Source organism: Sander lucioperca, chromosome 17 (genome assembly GCF_008315115.2).
Source record: "Sander lucioperca isolate FBNREF2018 chromosome 17, SLUC_FBN_1.2, whole genome shotgun sequence".
Classification (NCBI taxonomy): Eukaryota; Metazoa; Chordata; class Actinopteri; order Perciformes; family Percidae; genus Sander; species Sander lucioperca.
Window position 1 is genome coordinate 28193068 of NC_050189.1, and position 19990 is coordinate 28213057.

Here is a 19990-nt window from a genome sequence, read left to right on the forward strand (position 1 = left end):
CAGCTGCTACAGCTCGCAGACAAATCACAAGACCCGCTGCTACAGGGTCTAATTTAGTGGAGAAATAGGCCCCCGGTCAGAGTCGGTCCCCATGCTGCTGCAGAAGGACAGATGTCATGCATCCTAAACGCTCATCCACTGTCTGAGTGAAAGGAAGGTTAGGCTTAGGCAAACCTAAGGTTGGAGGACTCTGAAAGGCCATTTTGAGGTTTACAAAGGCCTGATCAGCCTCCACATTCCATGTCATGCGGTCATGTGCAGTCAGATCTTTACCATGAATCAGTTGGGCTAGCGGCTGTACTAGTTGTGCGTAATTTGGGATGAAAACACGACAGTAAGAACACATTCCCAGAAATGACATCATTTGTTTCTTAGTCACAGGTTTTGGGAGGGAAACTATTGCCTCAATGCGAGATGGAGACAAGGTTTTCCCTGATGCAGAGAGGTCATGGCCCAAAAAATGAACATCTTCTTTCACAAATTATAATTTTGACCGGCTCGCTTTGTGGCCTTCGGCTGCGAGATGTTTTAGCAATGCAACAGTGTCGCGTTCACATTGTTCTTTGGTAGGACTCCCTACCAGACCGTCATCCACGTACTGCAAGAGACCGGATCCTGGTGACAGGGTCAAACTCTCCAGGCTCTCTCTTAGAGCATCATTGTAGATTGTGGGAGATTCAGTGTACCCCTGACAAAGGCATGTCAATGTGGAGGGCTTACCATCAAACCAGAATTAACTTTCTTTGTCCACTGGAACACTGAAAAAAGGGTCAGACAAACCGACAACAGAAAAGAACTGAGCATCCCCAGGAATCCCTGTAGAATCGTGTACGTCTGGCGCCCGTGCGTGGACCGCTGCATTTACTGCTTTGAGGTCCTGAACAAATCACCACTCGACAGGATGACCTTTGTCTCTGATTTTCTTTACAGGGAAAATGGGCGTGTGCACGGGAGAATCTGGACACGGAATAATTACCCCAGCGGCCAATAAGGAGTTAAAAAGTGGGTGGGTACTGATGTTTTTGGGGCCTGTAGTCTGAACGCGGTGTGATGACCACAGGCTGACAGTTTTTTATCAAACCCACATCATATCTGTGTGCTGCCCAGAGGGGGCTCGGTACCTGAGAAAGCAGAGGAGAGATGTCAGTGGGCAAGATGTCTCCTGTGCTCTGTAGGTAAGTGTGTGTTGCAGACACAGGATTACTCAACTGGTAAACGCTGCGTGTGCAAGACACCCGGAATGACAAGAGTTTCCTGCAGCACCCAGACGAGGGAGAAAAGGACAATTTATCGTCCACGGTGTCAGTCCCATCGGTCAGTTTGTCACAGTCCAGTACAACAAGTCCCACGTCTCTCCACTGATCTGTGGGAGATTTACACAAAGAAATATGAGCATGCGAGTGAGGAACTCTGAAAAACTCAGTTTGTTCATCCGTCAAGGTTACTGATACTGCACATTTGTTATCATGCCAGTATAGATAAGTACACTCAAGCTCATCATTTAGGTTGGCAACAAACTGTTGAGTGTATTCTTCATCTAGGTCTGGTCAAACAAAAGAAGGACAATGTAAATCTAATGGATTCCTGACTCAGCTGTGGGGGACACGGAGCCTCGTGCTCCTGCCAGGAGACCTGGAGCCTGACAGAGAGAAAAATGTACAGTGGGGCAGAAAAGTATTTAGTCAGTTCTCCCACTTAAAAAGATGAGAGAGGCCTGTAATTTTCATCATAGTTACACTTCAACTATGAGAGACAAAATGAGAAAAGAAATCCAGAAAAATCACATTGTAGGATTTTTAATGAATTAATTGGTAAATTATGGTGGAAAATAAGTATTCGGTCAATAACAAAAGTTCATCTCAATACTTTGTTATATACCCTTTATTAGCAATGACAGAGGTCAAACGTTTTCTCTAAGTCTTCACAAGGTTTTCACACACTGTTGCTGGTATTTTGGCCCATTCCTCCATGCAGATCTCCTCTAGAGCAGTGATGTTTTGGGGCTGTCGCTGGGCAACACAGACTTTCAGCTCCCTCCAAAGATTTTCTATGGGGTTGAGATCTGGAGACTGGCTAGGCCGCTCCAGGACCTTGAGATGCTTCTTACGAAGCCACTCCTTCGTTGCCCGGGCGGTGTGTTTGGGATCATCGTCATGCTGACAGACCCAGCCACGTTTCATCTTCAATGCCCTTGCTGATGGAAGGAGGTTTTCACTCAAAATCTCACGATACATGGCCCATTCATTCTTTCCTTTACACGGATCAGTCGTCCTGGTCCCTTTGCAGAGAAACAGCCCAAAGCATGATGTTTCCACCCCCATGCTTCACAGTAGGTATGGTGTTCTTTGTATGCAACTCAGCATTCTTTCTCCTCCAAACACGACGAGTTGAGTTTTTACCAAAAAGTTCTCTTTTGGTTTCATCTGACCATATGACATCCTCCCAATCCTCTTCTGGATCATCCAAATGCTCTCTAGCCAACCTCAGACGGGCCTGGACATGTACTGGCTTAACCAGGGGGACACGTCTGGCACTGCAGGACTTGAGTCCCTGGCAGCGTAGTGTGTTACTGATGGTAGCCTTTGTTACTTTGGTCCCAGCTCTCTGCAGGTCATTCACTAGGTCCCCCCGTCTGGTTCTTGTGATCATTTTGACCCCACGGGGTGAGATCTTGCGTGGAGCCCCGGATCGAGGGAGATTATCAGTGGTCTTGTATGTCTTCCATTTTCTTATAATTGCTCCCACAGTTGATTTCTTCACACCAAGCTGCTTACCTATTGCAGATTCAGTCTTCCCAGCCTGGTGCAGGTCTACAGTTTAGTTTCTGGTGTCCTTTGACAGCTCTTTGGTCTTGGCCATAGTGGAGTTTGGAGTGTGACTGTTTGAGGTTGTGGACAGGTGTCTTTTATACTGATAACAAGTTCAAACAGGTGCCATTAATACAGGTAACGAGTGGAGGACAGAGGAGCCTCTTAAAGAAGAAGTTACAGGTCTGTGAGAGACAGAAATCTTGCTTGTTTGTAGGTGACCAAATACTTATTTTACCAATTAATTCATTAAAAATCCTACAATGTGATTTTCTGGATTTATTTTTCTCATTTTGTCTCTCATAGTTGAAGTGTACCTATGATGAAAATTACAGGCCTCTCTCATCTTTTTAAGTGGGAGAACTTGCACAATTGGTGGCTGACTAAATACTTTTTGCCCCACTGTACAAAGAGTTGTGTGTAGGCTCTGACATGAAAATGTCAGCCAAAGCGTTGTTTTTATCAAGACGTATGACTTTGAGACCGGTTGATGTTGGAACTACACCTGTTCCAAACTCACCCATTAGGTCTCTGCCTAAAGGATTTACAGGACACCCTGGAGAAAGCAGAAAGGAGCATGTTGCCTTTCTATCTGGATCAGGGTCATTAGGGTCTGTGTACACACACCTCATGGATGTAGTACATTTTTCTGGGAGCACTGTACTGCTAGCACTCTTAGAAAAAACTTTTTGATCTGGGAACAAATCTGTTTTCAAAACCAAATTAGTTGCCCCACTGTCTCTAAAAACTCAACTGTCTTCCCTTGCACAGTCAACACTGTAGTGGGCCGTTTCTTAAATGTATTGATGAATACATAGAATGAGTCGGAGTGCTTTCCCTAATTTGTTTTTGTTCAAGATGTTGTATAGCATCTAATACAACCTGGCTGTTGTGTGGGGAAGGTGAGTGTGGCGTGCAAGGAAGCGTTTCTTCATTGCGAGCGTGTGTGTGTGTGTGTGTGTGTGTGTGTGTGTGTGTGTGTGTGTGTGTGTGTGTGTGTGTGTGTGTGTGTGTGTGTGTATTACCTCCCTCAAGCGCTGTGGATGCAGATCTCATCCCTTCTGCACCTCCACCACTCCCCTCCCAGCATCATGTCAGTCTGAACTGCTCCTTGTTGCCCTGGTTCTGCTGTTGGCTGTTCTGGCCGTCCCATATGGGTTTAGGACAGTTCCTTCTCCACTGTCCTTTATCCCGACAGTTGAAACATGTCTCTCCATCTCCAGAGGGAACGCGGCCACGTCCTTTTCCTCTGCCCCAGCCTCTCTTCTTGCTTGCCAGCTCTGATACAGTTTTCATGAGTGCCAGCTGGGCCTCAAGTTTCGTTGCTCGTCTTTGTACCTCAGCTTTGTCAGCTGTGAGTGTCAGGATTTTCTGGTCTAACAATTTCTGTCATTCTTGCATCTTCTTGCAACACAGGATTATATCACTTTGTCTCTGATGCTTGGTAGAAGTCAACTTATGTCTGATCTAATGTCACCTACAGCAGGGTGACGTCTGGTCTAATGTCACATACAGCAGGGTGACGTCTGGTCTAATGTCACCTACAGCAGGGTGACGTCTGGTCTAATGTCACGTACAGCAGGGTGACGTCTGGTCTGATGTCATGTAGCCTACAGCAGGGTGACGTCTGGTCTAATGTCACCTACAGCAGGGTGACGTCTGGTCTAATGTCATGTAGCCTACAGCAGGGTGACGTCTGGTCTAATGTCACCTACAGCAGGGTGACGTCTGGTCTAATGTCATGTAGCCTACAGCAGGGTGACGTCTGGTCTAATGTCACGTACAGCAGGGTGACGTCTGGTCTAATGTCACGTACAGCAGGGTGACGTCTGGTCTAATGTCACGTACAGCAGGGTGACGTCTGGTCTAATGTCACGTACGGCAGGGTGACGTCTGGTCTGATGTCACGTACAGCAGGGTGACGTCTGGTCTAATGTCACGTACAGCAGGGTGACGTCTGGTCTAATGTCACGTACAGCAGGGTGACGTCTGGTCTAATGTCATGTACAGCAGGGTGACGTCTGGTCTGATGTCATGTACAGCAGGGTGACGTCTGGTCTGATGTCATGTAGCTTACAGCAGGGTGACGTCTGGTCTGATGTCACGTACAGCAGGGTGACGTCTGGTCTAATGTCACGTACAGCAGGGTGACGTCTGGTCTAATGTCACGTACAGCAGGGTGAAGTCTGGTCTGATGTCACGTACAGCAGGGTGACGTCTGGTCTGATGTCATGTACAGCAGGGTGACGTCTGGTCTAATGTCATGTAGCCTACAGCAGGGTGTCGTCTGGTCTAATGTCACGTACAGCAGGGTGTCGTCTGGTCTAATGTCACGTACGGCAGGGTGACGTCTGGTCTAATGTCACGTACAGCAGGGTGACGTCTGGTCTGATGTCATGTAGCCTACAGCAGGGTGACGTCTGGTCTAATGTCACGTACAGCAGGGTGACGTCTGGTCTGATGTCATGTAGCCTACAGCAGGGTGACGTCTGGTCTAATGTCACGTACAGCAGGGTGACGTCTGGTCTAATGTCATGTACAGCAGGGTGACGTCTGGTCTGATGTCATGTACAGCAGGGTGACGTCTGGTCTGATGTCATGTAGCTTACAGCAGGGTGACGTCTGGTCTGATGTCACGTACAGCAGGGTGACGTCTGGTCTAATGTCACGTACAGCAGGGTGACGTCTGGTCTAATGTCACGTACAGCAGGGTGAAGTCTGGTCTGATGTCACGTACAGCAGGGTGACGTCTGGTCTGATGTCATGTACAGCAGGGTGACGTCTGGTCTAATGTCATGTAGCCTACAGCAGGGTGTCGTCTGGTCTAATGTCACGTACAGCAGGGTGTCGTCTGGTCTAATGTCACGTACGGCAGGGTGACGTCTGGTCTAATGTCACGTACAGCAGGGTGACGTCTGGTCTGATGTCATGTAGCCTACAGCAGGGTGACGTCTGGTCTAATGTCACGTACAGCAGGGTGACGTCTGGTCTAATGTCATGTAGCCTACAGCAGGGTGACGTCTGGTCTAATGTCACGTACAGCAGGGTGACGTCTGGTCTAATGTCATGTACAGCAGGGTGACGTCTGGTCTGATGTCATGTAGCCTACAGCAGGGTGACGTCTGGTCTGATGTCATGTAGCCTACAGCAGGGTGACGTCTGGTCTAATGTCACGTACAGCAGGGTGACGTCTGGTCTGATGTCATGTACAGCAGGGTGACGTCTGGTCTAATGTCACGTACAGCAGGGTGACGTCTGGTCTAATGTCACGTACAGCAGGGTGACGTCTGGTCTAATGTCATGTACAGCTGGGTGACGTCTGGTCTAATGTCACGTACAGCAGGGTGACGTCTGGTCTAATGTCATGTACAGCAGGGTGACGTCTGGTCTAATGTCACGTACAGCAGGGTGACGTCTGGTCTAATGTCACGTACAGCAGGGTGACGTCTGGTCTAATGTCACGTACAGCAGGGTGACGTCTGGTCTAATGTCACGTACAGCAGGGTGACGTCTGGTCTGATGTCATGTACAGCAGGGTGACGTCTGGTCTAATGTCACGTACAGCAGGGTGACGTCTGGTCTAATGTCACGTACAGCAGGGTGACGTCTGGTCTGATGTCACGTACAGCAGGGTGACGTCTGGTCTAATGTCACGTACAGCAGGGTGACGTCTGGTCTAATGTCACGTACAGCAGGGTGACGTCTGGTCTGATGTCATGTAGCCTACAGCAGGGTGACGTCTGGTCTAATGTCACGTACAGCAGGGTGACGTCTGGTCTGATGTCATGTAGCCTACAGCAGGGTGACGTCTGGTCTAATGTCACGTACAGCAGGGTGACGTCTGGTCTAATGTCATGTAGCCTACAGCAGGGTGACGTCTGGTCTAATGTCACGTACAGCAGGGTGACGTCTGGTCTAATGTCATGTACAGCAGGGTGACGTCTGGTCTAATGTCACGTACAGCAGGGTGACGTCTGGTCTAATGTCACGTACAGCAGGGTGACGTCTGGTCTGATGTCATGTACAGCAGGGTGACGTCTGGTCTAATGTCACGTACAGCAGGGTGACGTCTGGTCTAATGTCACGTACAGCAGGGTGACGTCTGGTCTAATGTCACGTACAGCAGGGTGACGTTAAGCATCCTCAGCACCAATCACAGCCGTGGTCACAGCACCCCCTAGCCCCTCCATGGCGCTGCCTCTGCCCAGCTCAGGTGGCTGAGAGATTCCACTGTGTTGTTGAGAAACGTCACTGATTGGTAGTGAAAGGCGTCTGTAGGCTCACCTTGCTGCTGCCGGCTGCTGTTTAGACGAGACACATCAGGGCGGTCTGAGAAAGGTTCTTCGAGGCCATCATAAGTGTTAGCGTCACCACTGCATTCTTGTAGGGTTGGTTAGCATCGTTAACGTCAGGGTGCTGATGACTGGACCAGCGGTCAAGTCAGCAGGAAGAAACGGTTGGATTTTAGCATAGTCCATTGGGCCCAGATGTTGGAGCAGGAGTCATCTGATTTCATTCATAGTGGGCAGGAAAGTCTCAACAAACCTAAAGAGGCATGCACCAAAGCGTTTGCCAGAGTCTTTGCATGGAGGCAGGTGGTTGATAGCATTTCTAAGGTCAGTCTCTGTCCCAGGTCGGTATGTGAGACCCACTCCTCGGGACCTAAAGCATCGGACACGAGAGATTCTCTTGTTCTTCCTCCGTCTTTTCTGGTAGTGGAGGGGCTGAAGTAGAGGGCTGTTCAGCATCTCTGGCCCGCCTGTTGCATGGATCTGGTCTCCATTTGGAAGGGCACCTTTTTTGCGCCACTGGTTGAAAAGGCCGCAGGTCGTGTTGAAGCGTCTGCTGGTGGGGCTGCAGCTTCTTCGTGTGGTGGGGGGTACGGGTCAGGATAAGGTCAGCAGCCCTGAAACTGGGACAGAGAGGAGGAGAGAAGTCAATAAGAGGTTGCTTTGGCTTCACTTCATGTCAGCTGTTTCTGCATTGGTCTTCTTTCCCTGCTTTCTGCTTCTTTCATCCACATGTTAAAACACTCCTTATTTTTATCCAGTGGTTTTAAATCTTCCGTCTTAATTTGGTCTTTTTTCATTAGTTTTTTCTTCTTGGTCGTCTAATTCCTGTTTTAACATTTTGAGTTTCCCAGTGCTAAAAGACCCATTTTCAGGAAAACCCTAACTTTTCCACCAATACGGCAGACAATCCAAACATTTTGAGCCGGATTTTGGCACCATCTCATCCACCACAGGTCCCGTAGGAGTGTGTGACCAGACCTGCTCGATCCGTTACCCATCTCATCAGGAAGAAGTACTTCTATCCTACTTACAATAGTCACTGTAAGGCCAGGTTTCTATCTTATTTCAGAAAAACACACGCACGAAAAAAACCTAACAGTTTCTGAAAAACCATTTATTAGATTTACTTCAAAATCTATTAAAAAGGTCAGACCCGTGTGGATTTAATCTTTGGTGTAACAATACTGCCAGACACTTCTCCCAGGCGACATAAAGATATAGATCTGAGCTGACTCTCTCTAAACAGACTGGATAACGTCATGAAACCTACTTCATCTAATCCTGTGTTCCCTACTGCCCCAGCTAGGGTCCCGCTCCCCCAACATCTAAACTGACGAGGGAGGAACGAATCTGGGTAGAGAGAGGTTCCACTTATCAGTTTTCACAAAGGACATACGTGTTCCTCTTCCAGACTGTCTCAGCAGTTAAGACAATCAAATCAACGTGTGAAACTGGATAAACTGGCTTCAATAATGGGAGAAAAGGCCATGTGCTAATGAAAACATAAGGATTATAAGGAATAGATGCTTAAATGGCATTTTTCTCATCACAATTGGAATCGTTTGGAGGATTTGGTTTCCAATCTGATCCTGGGTTCCAGATTTAACATGACAAGTTGTGGTTTCCGTAGCGACCAGGCTCTTGTTGTGTTGCAGCCGTGCAGCTCAGTAAGCAGAGCTCTAGTCTGGATTTATTGTACGTTGAAAAAGCTGTAAAACTGCAAACCACCACTGAATCAAAATAATCAAACTGTCAAACCTCTTCTTTGTGAAAATAAGCATGTGACCCGTTTCAACTCCACCCTCAAATAATCAGAATCAATGAGAACCAGAATCAGAATGGTTAAAATCCAAACTTTGTTTTTGCTGGAACATCAAAATAAGATGTAGAGAGCAGACTGAACAGCAGCAGGACCACACACACACACACACACACACACACACACACACACACACACACACACACACACACACACACAGTTAAAAGATCTCTTTGGTTTCTGATGGCCTAGGTCAGGGGTGGCCAACCAGTTAGGTATAAAGAGCCACAAAAAAAAACGCACCATAGCAAAAAGCCACACAACACATGCACGTCCACACTACAACAGCAACAGTGTCTTCCAGATCTGATGACAGTCATAATACATAGCAGTTTTCATAGTTTTTTTTCTCACTTAGATTGACTCCGTGGGAAACCTGACAGTCTTTGTTATCCTCAATCCTTTTCAGGTCTTGCTAGAACTCGGTTGTGGCCACTCAAAGCAACTCTCTCACTCATTTGTCACTAGAGGGTCTTTCAAACAATCAGATTCAGCAGTGAAAGGGTTAATGAGGAAGGTGATCTGTGGCCGCTGTTTTTCCTCAGGTTGCAGAATCTGCAATTTTCCATTTTAAAAATAATTGGCAAATGTATTGGCAGATGCATTCAAATGGTTTTTTTTTTTTACTTATCTGAAATACTGTATGTTTCAAAAAAGTTAAAAACAACAATCAACCAATGACACAGCCCCCAGCCACACAGGAAGAGCCTCACAGGAGCAGGCAAAGAGCCGCATACGGGTCACGAGCCACAGGTTGGCCACCCCTGGCCTAGGTCAATACTGTTTAGGATTTCTTATATATAAGAATAAACGGTTATATTTTTATATAGGAATAAACTGTTATATTTATATATAAGAATAAACGGTTATATTTTTATATAGGAATAAACTGTTATATTTATATATAAGAATAAACGGTTATATTTTTATATAGGAATAAACTGTTATATTTTATATAGTAATAAACAGTTTTTTAACTGTCATAAAACAAGATGAATGATTGTGTGAACTATAATTTGGACATTAGATGAAGATGTGAAATTCTCTGATGGAGAACTTCAAGGATGTTCATTTTAAAGTCCAAGTGTGTTGATGTTCCTTTTGTGTTCTCTCCCAACCAAAGTCTAACAAGAGGCCCCTGACCACAGCTGAAGCCCAGCAGAATGGCACCAGTGGTGAAGAGCTGGGTCTCCAGGGATGAAGAGGAGGAGTCACGGAAAGAACTGACAACAACCTCAAGACCCAAAGCCACCAGGTAAGACTGGGACTAGGATCAGGGTCATCTTCAAGAGCTGGGTATGAAACCAGTTAGCTCGTAGTGGGGTCACCATTCTCCAAATCCTCCTTTCATTTTAGGTTCTGACGTCACGACTCAATTCAATTCTCGATTTTTACTTTTTTAAAGCACAGGTTGCAAACACTGCATTCTCACAACTACTCAAGCAATACAGGGACATTTAAAAATCCTTGTGATTGTTAATATGTTTTGGCATATAGTATCTTGCCTGTTGCAACTGGAACTGTAAAGGATGTACTGTAGAAGAGACTACTGGGCTCTATTTCAGGTGACAGAGACCTGATAGGAGCCTATCATTAAAGAGACTACTGGGCTCTATTTCAGGTGACATAGAGACCTGATAGGAGCCTATCATTAAAGAGACTACTGGGCTCTATTTCAGGTGACATAGAGACCTGATAGGAGCCTATCATTAAAGACAGGGGCGGATTTAGTCATTTTGGGGCCCAAGGCAAACACAGACATGGGGCCCTCTACATCTCGTTTCCCCCCTTTTGTCAATCCTTATTTTTCTAAGAAAGTCCTACTTGTAACTTCTCTTCAGCAGTCTTCACACAACAATGATGTCTAGACTTCGGGGGTCCGTTTCAGGTAGAAGGTTTAACAAACTGAGTGTAACCCTGATGTCTGAGTTGATTTACTCTGAGATGGAAACTCTGAGTTTTCGGTTCCAGAACAGCTGATATGAGTTGGTTCAATCAACTCAGAGTAGGTTCACGCGCATGCACCACCACAATAAAAAGGCAGCATGAATGGAGCCATGATTCTACGATTCACCATGGTAACAACCACAAACAAACGGGTCGGCGGAAATACTCATTATAGATAATAGAAAAATTGAATAGAAAATTGCTGCTCGAGTCAATGCGTAAGCATTAAAAGTGTATTCATTTCATATTTAATCACAGTTAACTTATAATATTAGCCTACTAGTGAAAATTGGAATTGTATTACACCTATAATTTCATTTAGGTGCAATCCTACTGGCGAAAAAGTAAACTACTAGGCTACTACTATATCCCACTCTGAGGCTGCAGCACCATGCTCATTAACAGAACTATAATGTATAATCATTTATTTCTTTTTTATGTCTCTCACTGGTTTGTGTCCAGGGAACAATACAAAAAACTTTTAAAAAACGTTTCAGAGCGGGTCCCACTTTTCTGACGAGTGGCTTTACTATTAGCCTACAGTATGATCTGATCACCAATAAAGAAAGCTGACGTTTGCAAAAAACGTAACGCGACACAAAGAATCTGCTGGGATGTTAAAGCATGTCCACGATGGTGGATGTTAGTGATATGAGGACGATAAGGTATCTACATATCTGATGGTCTGTGAAAAAAAATACCTCTCAAATCGGTTATGTGGAAATGAAAATACATTTAGTCAGGACTCAATATCATCTCTCGACGTAAACTCTCTGTGAAGTAAAACAGCTTTTTCATCAACGGGATCGTCGACTAAAGGACATGACATGTTTGAGAAAAAAACGTTTTATAATCTGCCTAACAATAAGTTTTATTTATTAAGTTTTTATTCATGCAGATAACAAACTGCATTAAAATGCACCTGATACAGACTGAATGAATGAATGAATGAATGAATGAGTGTGTGTGAGTGTCTGTGTGAGTGTGAGTGTCTGTCTGTCTGTCTGTCTGTCTGTCTGTCTGTCTGTCTGTCTGTCTGTGTGTGTGAGAGAGTGTGTGAGTGTCTGTATTGTCATGTCTAAAGCGTTATAATCTGACCTTGTGAGCTTTGGCCTCATCAAATCTTGCTATCACTGATTCCATATCCATAACGTTAGCAGCAATATCACTTGAGCAGCCTGGGCTGGCACTGTCGGCAGCAACAGGTAGCTCCTCCTGGCTAGCAGCAGGTAGCTCCTCCTGGCTAGCAGCAGGTAGCTCCACCTGGCTAGCAGCAGGTAGCTCCACCTGGCTAGCAGCAGGTAGCTCCACCTGGCTAGCAGCAGGTAGCTCCACCTGGCTAGCAGCAGGTAGCTCCACCTGGCTAGCAGCAGGTAGCTCCACCTGGCTAGCAACAGGTAGCTCCTCCTGGCTAGCAGCAGTGCTAACGGTCGTGATGGTGGTTGTGGCATGGGTTGTAGCGTTGTTGTCATTGTCAGCGGCGGGCATCACTAAAAACTGTTAACTTCGGCAATTTTTTTAAAAACGTTTTGCTTTCCTCCCGCTTCCTCCTTTTTTCAGCACCGCTTGGGTAGTTTGGCTTCATTGTCACTCTACACACGCACCCTGTCTGTCTGTCACTCTACACACACACCCTGTCTGTCTGTCACTCTACACACGCACCCTGTCTGTCTGTTACTCTACACACGCACCCTGTCTGTCTGTCACTCTACACACGCACCCTGTCTGTCTGTCACTCTACACACGCACCCTGTCTGTCTGTCACTCTACACACACACCCTGTCTGTCTGTCACTCTACACACACACCCTGTCTGTCTGTCACTCTACACACACACCCTGTCTGTCTGTCACTCTACACACGCACCCTGTCTGTCTGTTACTCTACACACGCACCCTGTCTGTCTGTTACTCTACACACGCACCCTGTCTGTCTGTCACTCTACACACGCACCCTGTCTGTCTGTTACTCTACACACACACCCTGTCTGTCTGTTACTCTACACACGCACCCTGTCTGTCTGTCACTCTACACACGCACCCTGTCTGTCTGTCACTCTACACACGCACCCTGTCTGTCTGTCACTCTACACACACACCCTGTCTGTCTGTCACTCTACACACACACCCTGTCTGTCTGTCACTCTACACACACACCCTGTCTGTCTGTCACTCTACACACACACCCTGTCTGTCGGTCACTCTACACACACACCCTGTCTGTGTCACTTTTTTTTCTCCGTATTTTGGGGCATTACAGCCTTGTCACTTTCGCAGACGCACAGTAAGTGAGATAATGGAATAGTCCAATCATGTAGTGAGGTGGGGGGGCCCTCCGGTCTGCGAAACTAATGATTTGATGCCATTTTTCGCAAATGGAGTTTCACTAATTTGCGAAAAGTCAAAAAAAAAAAAAAAACCTTAAGCATAAGTTAATGGGGCATTTTGGGGGCCCCTAGGTAGCTCGGGGCCCAAGGCAATTGCCGACCTTTGCCTAATGGTAAAGTCCACCTCTGATTAAAGAGACTACTGGGCTCTATTTCAGGTGACATAGAGACCTGATAGGAGCCTATCATTAAAGGATGTACTGCAGACTGTAGATCTTCAATATTAACCCTGACAGTTCACAACATAACGTTCATCGCCGTGGTAACGTTAGTTGTAGTGGGTGCATTTCTATCCAACAAGCTATTAAACAAGCTAGCTAACGTTACATTATATTACACTAACATAGAGAACTAACTAATTCATTCATTACTCAGCATCATTTCTATTTGAGAAAAGAACAACATCATCTGATGTTTAATGTGAATAAACAGCCTTGAACCTCCTACTTCCTGCTACGTTCCCGTCACCACCGATGTGACTGGGAGGCGTGTAGATCTGATTCCTACAGCGCTGCCAACTCTTTTCTGATCTAAGTCACCAGCACCGGCTCCAGAAGGCACAACAATTACACAATCATTTGTATAAAGCTCAGTGGTTGTGTCAGCAAGGTAGATAGAAAGAAATAGAACTCTTTAGCCAAATAATCACAAATTCAATACAGGAAGTTATTTTACCTCGTAATTATTACTTAGGTAGCCTATCTTGGAAAAAAAGAATGCTAAATCGATGCTAAATGCTAAACCGAAGGCTCTCCAAGAACATGACTATGGCGGTCCTGAAAGGATGGAAACTAAGACCAGAGGTACTAAAACCACCTTAGCATCTCCTTCTAAACCACCAGCTCCACTGAAAAAGTCTAAACCAGACGACGTGGTGACTGCTGCAGCCCTGCTGACAGAGCCTCTTACTCTGTGATCCTGGCTGCTGTCAGCCCTCTTCACAGCACGGTGCAGGACTTCACAGCGGAGCTAAAGCACAACACGCTGACAACTTAACCAACATCAAGAAAGCTGTGGAGTTGAACTCTGCCGAGATCAAAGATTGTAAAGAGCGGTGCCAAAGGCTGCACGTCGAGGTGAAACAACTGAAGAGGAGAACACCATTCTGGTGAGAAGAGCTGCAGAGGTGGAAAATAGAGCTGTAGAGTTGGAGCGTTATAAAAGAAGATGGAACCTGCGAGTAAATGACTTACAGGAGGGAAAAGACGAAAACACACGACAAATCATCTCTGATATCATCGGAAAGATGGTGCCACACTGGAAGGAGAAGATGATTTCATCCTGGATTCGGTACACCGACTGGGGCCCAGTAACACCAACCGCCCTCGTCAGACCATCACGCAGTTCACAGGACGCCACTTCAGGGACCATCACGCAGTTCACAGGACGCCACTTCAGGGACCAACTCTGGCGGATCACCAAACTTCACCCCGTCTGCAAGGACCTCAACATCCGTTTGGCAGAAGACCTCACCAAGGAGACAGAGAGGCGCGGAGGGCTGTGTGGCCGAAAACTGAACAAGCAAGGGAGGCAGGACTAAAGGCAGTGTTCAGGGTCCTCATGCTTTCATTAATGGACAAACAGTCTCACCATAGACACAACCATCAGGGCTTCTGAGTCCTGGAAACAAGTGACTGAATGGAAACGGATTCTCGGGGCTTTGCTACTATCATCTAGTCTTGATAAGAAACTTTTACTGCTCTTTTAAGTAAGTTCAGCAATCCGTTGTTGTCGATTGTTTAATATTTTTTGTCTGTTTTTGTTCCATGTTCAGTTTAAAGAGAAACATTCCTCTAATTTCTGTTAATGCGAGGGCTTTAAGAGACATGACCAAAAGAAAAAGTAGTTTATTTTGGAAAGGGAAGAAGTCAAATGTAATTTTTCTGCAGGAAACCCATTCTAAGATTGATGATGTTATATTCTGGTTTAAACAACGGGGAGATGAAGCCTACTTTAGCCACGGTACTTTGAGGTCAGCAGGTGTCGCCATCCTCCTAAATAACCTCAAAGGTCATATTGTGTCCCATATGGCAGATGAATTTGGTCATTGGCTGATTCTTATCATAAACATAGATGGTCTGAAATTCATCTTCGGGCCCTGACCCACCAACCAGACGGCCGACCGTCGGCAGTAAAGTCAGTCAGACTGATCAGTCGGGTCCTCGAGGTCCAGAAAGTTCCTCAGAACTCACTGAGGAGACGCCGACTGGAGCGTACGCTCTGCACGTAATACGTCTCCATAGCAGCAGGCGGCGCTGCTCTGTATTGTTTCCATTAACAGTCTGATTATTTCCCAGAAAATGAAAACCGGCAGCTGATTGGACGAACGCGTCACGTGGTTCTTTTTTCTCCAGAAATTCACAGCCAGACTGTCATGGCGGCTCGTTCAGAATACGATCTCATATTGTCCTAAAATAGTTCACCGAAACGTGTTTCTGAAACATTTGAAGAGAGAAATAGGCCGTGCAGCTGCTGAATCTGTCTTCATTTCAGATCAACAAAGGTCAGTTTAAAAGATTTTACTCAGATTTTGAGAGGCTCATCCGCTCCCCATTTCCTGGTGAGTCCCAACTGTCCTGTCTGACTGTCCTGTCCCCGACTGTCCTGTCCCCGACTGTCCTGTCCCCGACTGTCCTGTCCCCGACTGTCCTGTCCCCGACTGTCCTGTCTCTGACTGTCCTGTCCCCGACTGTCCTGTCCCCGACTGTCCTGTCTCTGACCGAACATGTCAGGTCGGCCAAAATAAAGGCCGACGGCTCCTCTGACGGCCGACAGCACGGGACACACAGAACAGACTCGAGTCACCGACCTCACCAGACGGCCCGATGCCCGATTATCTGCCTGGTGTGTCTTCTCTCTTAGTCAACATTTATGGATATAATATCAGTAGAGAAAACCCAAACCTACTTAAACAAATTAGTTTCCATTTAGACAATCTTAAATTAACACTCAACTGATAACATCAGCGTTGGCGGCGACCTAAACCTAGTTCATGATGATTTTCTTCATTAATACCCTTGCAGATACAATATTCACGAGCTTTTGCGAAAAACTAAATTTGATTTAACTTGGAGACACTTAAACCCAGAAATATCTAAATACTCCAATACTCCTATACTACAATTATAAATCCAGAATCGATCACTGGTTGATTGCAAATCATTTGCTAGCTTATAATATTAGCTCTGATATTTCTGCTGCACCACTAACAGATCATAGTGTTATTCTACTACAGATCAAACCCAATGACAACAATGTCCACTCACACACACATTGGAAGTTTAACTCCAGCCTGCTAAATAATAATAACTACTGCCAAAAAATCTAATTATTAATTAAAGAATATGCCAATTCTGAAGGGGCTAACAACTGCTACCAAAAAGTGGGAATCCCTAAAGTATAAAATACGCCAGTTTACCATCTCATTCAGTAAAACAATTAAAAAAAGATAGTGAAAAACAAGAAGTAGACATTATTAATCAGTTAAATATGTACTGCAATAGACCACACCCAGCTGAAGACGATAGATGATTTTAAACCTACAACCTAAACTAGATGGACTCTACGGTCGTAAGGCCCAGGGGGCGTTCATTAGATCCAGAGCTAAGTGGATAGAGGAGGGGGAAGAATTCAGCACATTTCTGTGGTCTTGAAAAAAGAAGACAGGAAACAAATAGCATCAGATCTCTGATGGTTGATAATAATGAATCACAGATGAAAAATTGATCTCTTCAGAAATCTGGAAATTCTACAGCCAGCTCTATAGCTCTAACTTCTCTAGCCTGAACTGTCTGAATTGTTTTCAGGACATAGCAAAACAGATTCCAGAAGTAGAGGATGGCCTCAAACCAACATGTGACAGTCAAATAACAATTACAGAACTTGATGCAGTAATTGGTCATCTTTCTCTTAACAAAGCCCCTGGATCCGACGGGCTCACAGGGGACTCCTACAGACATTTCTGGGTAGATTTAACAGACCTGCTGCTACAAGTCTTCACCCACATTTTTGAAACATGTGTGCTTCCACCAACAATGAGACATGGAGTTATCATCTCAATTCCAAAACTGGGAAAAGACCCCAGAATTAGAGATAACAGAAGACCCATTACACTCAGAAATTCAGACTACAAACTCCTAACTTACATCTTTGCTTCTCGTCTTCAAACAGGGATTTCAAATATTACTGCAGATACACAGTCAGGGTTCTTAAAAGGAAGGTCAATCCTCAACAATATAAGATTGGTAATGGACATCACTGAGTATAGAAACCAAATACAGGATGATGGCTTCCTTCTTTTTTTAGACTTCTATAAAGCATTCGACTCCGTGGAGCATCCATTTATTCTTTCAGCGCTCAAACACTTTGGATTTGGAGTCAACTTTAGAAAAAGGGTTGGTGGATTATATCGAGATATTAGTAGTTGTGTCCTGTTACCTAGCGGTACCACCCCAAGCTTCCAGATTAATGTGGGTATTCCTCAAGGTTGGCCCATCTCACCATACCTGTTCATCTTAGCCACAGAAATGCTAGCAATCTATAGAACTGTAATGATATTAAAAATCTTAATGTACTTGGCACAGACATAATTAGCCAACTAGCAGATGACACAACAATATTCTTAAAAGATAAATACCAAATATCAACAACTTAGGGCTGCAGCTAACAATTATTTCTGTAATCGAATATTCTAGCGATTATTTCATCGATTAATCGGATAAAAAATGATTTTGCCTTATTAACCTCTCGAGGATCACTGGACCGTGGACGGCACACTGTGTGGCTGTGGCGTCGCTGTAACCTCCGTTCACAAACGTTTTTATAAAGCATTAAATCTTCAAATATACAGCCATGAGACATAACAATTGAAAGCTTATGATTCCATTAAGCCCACACACAAAGCATAAGATGATTATAGCAGTTACACAACTGTTATAAAACGTAGCTTCTTACCAATTGGCTAAAAGCTAAGCTAAGGAGTTAGCCGTCACGGGGGGGTCTTTGGTGTCTTTTTAGCCTTCAGAGGAGTTTTCTATCCAGCCTGGAAGTTGGGCCTTTTTTCAGAGTTGTTGAGCAATAAATCCAAACTCTTACATCCTAGATTTATCCACTTGATGTCCAGAATTCATCACGTTTTCGGTCATTACTGCCGCTAGCTCCGTGCTACAGTCTAGCATAATTCTCCCATGATGCTTTGCGAGATTGTGTTGACTTCTTTCAACCAATGGGAAGGCAGGTCCGTCATACAAAGACTATGTAGTTGAAAAGATAGATCACTCCAGAGAATCAGAGCGAGAACAAAGGTTATATAGTAGGAAAGATAGGTCACTCCATCTATCTAGTCATACCAACTCACGACATTAGGCTACAACCGCTACAAATACTGCCCGTTCTAGCTAGCGCTAGTACGTTAAGCTAACATCAACATGTTAGCTTGTGTCGGCTGGGCTTGGTGAGCTGACGTTAACAACAGGAAGGTGTTGATCATAGTTGATGTGCTGTTGTGGTACTCAAGTTCTACTTTGCAGTACACACATTGTACCTTGTTATCTTCTTTTTTTTGTCTGAAATGATCCCAAACCTTTGACATTTTTTGGTATCTTGGCTCTCCGCCATCGCGCCACTGAACGTTGTGTGCGTCGTTAATAACGGTCCGTGTGAAACAATGACTCTGAGCGGAGCGGGCCGCATAACGCGACTGATTGGAATTAGGGCTGAACGATTTTTGAAAATAATCTAATTGCGATTTTTCCCCCAAATATTGCGATTTGATTATTTTTTTAAGCTCTTTGTCTTCTGTATTATTCAACAAAGAATAATAATAATGTATAGTATGAACACACAATTACACACTAGACAGTTAAATAAGTAAAAATATAGTATATATCTACACACACAATTTTTTACAGTGCACTTTTCTGAACTCGCTATGCACCCACATACACGTCGTTAATGGTGAAAGGAAGGTTGATTACACCTAGTGTGATACAGAGTGAAACTGTAAGTTGTTTTTAATGACCTGCTAACCTTTAGCTACGTCTTCTTGAGGTAAAGGAAAGAGGATATTTTGGTTTGCTATGGAAAACTAAAGTCTAGCTAGAGTGAACGAGGGAAATACAAGAAATGGTTAATTTAGCAAGCTAATCACAACTCTTTATTCACTGCCAGTAATATAGTCTCTCTCTATAGTAGGAATATTCTACAACTATATCAATCCCCATAGAATGTTGTTGTCACTGAAAACTAAAGTCATCGGGTCCCTGTTAATGCTAATGTACCGGTGTACCCTTCAATTCATTGAGCAGATGAGATGGATATGGAAGATATTTCAGCAGAGAGAGAAAGAGAAGGAGGAGATTGGCAGCAGCTGGTTCCGACTGAGGTCAGTAGTGGTCTACAGGTCTTAACAGGTGTTAACCTAAGTGTAGCTCTAATACAGTAACGAAAGATGTGAGTGCAAAGATTTTTCAAACACAAGTTACAAATACCCTGGAGCTAAGAACCCCGTCCTTCAGTCCTAGGGACGTCCCTGAAGACCAGTACTGAGTGATTGTATTTTAAATGAGCACAAATAAAGTAGAGCTGATGTAACAGCTGTTATATATGTTAACGGTGATTTTCACGTTTTACTTTGAGGGTCTTTTAAAGTTATTACATGCTGTCTCAGCTAGCAGTTAGCCGAATTAGCTATTAGCTAAACTACCGTTAGCTTGCCTGTGGAGGCTAACGGCAGACTGCTA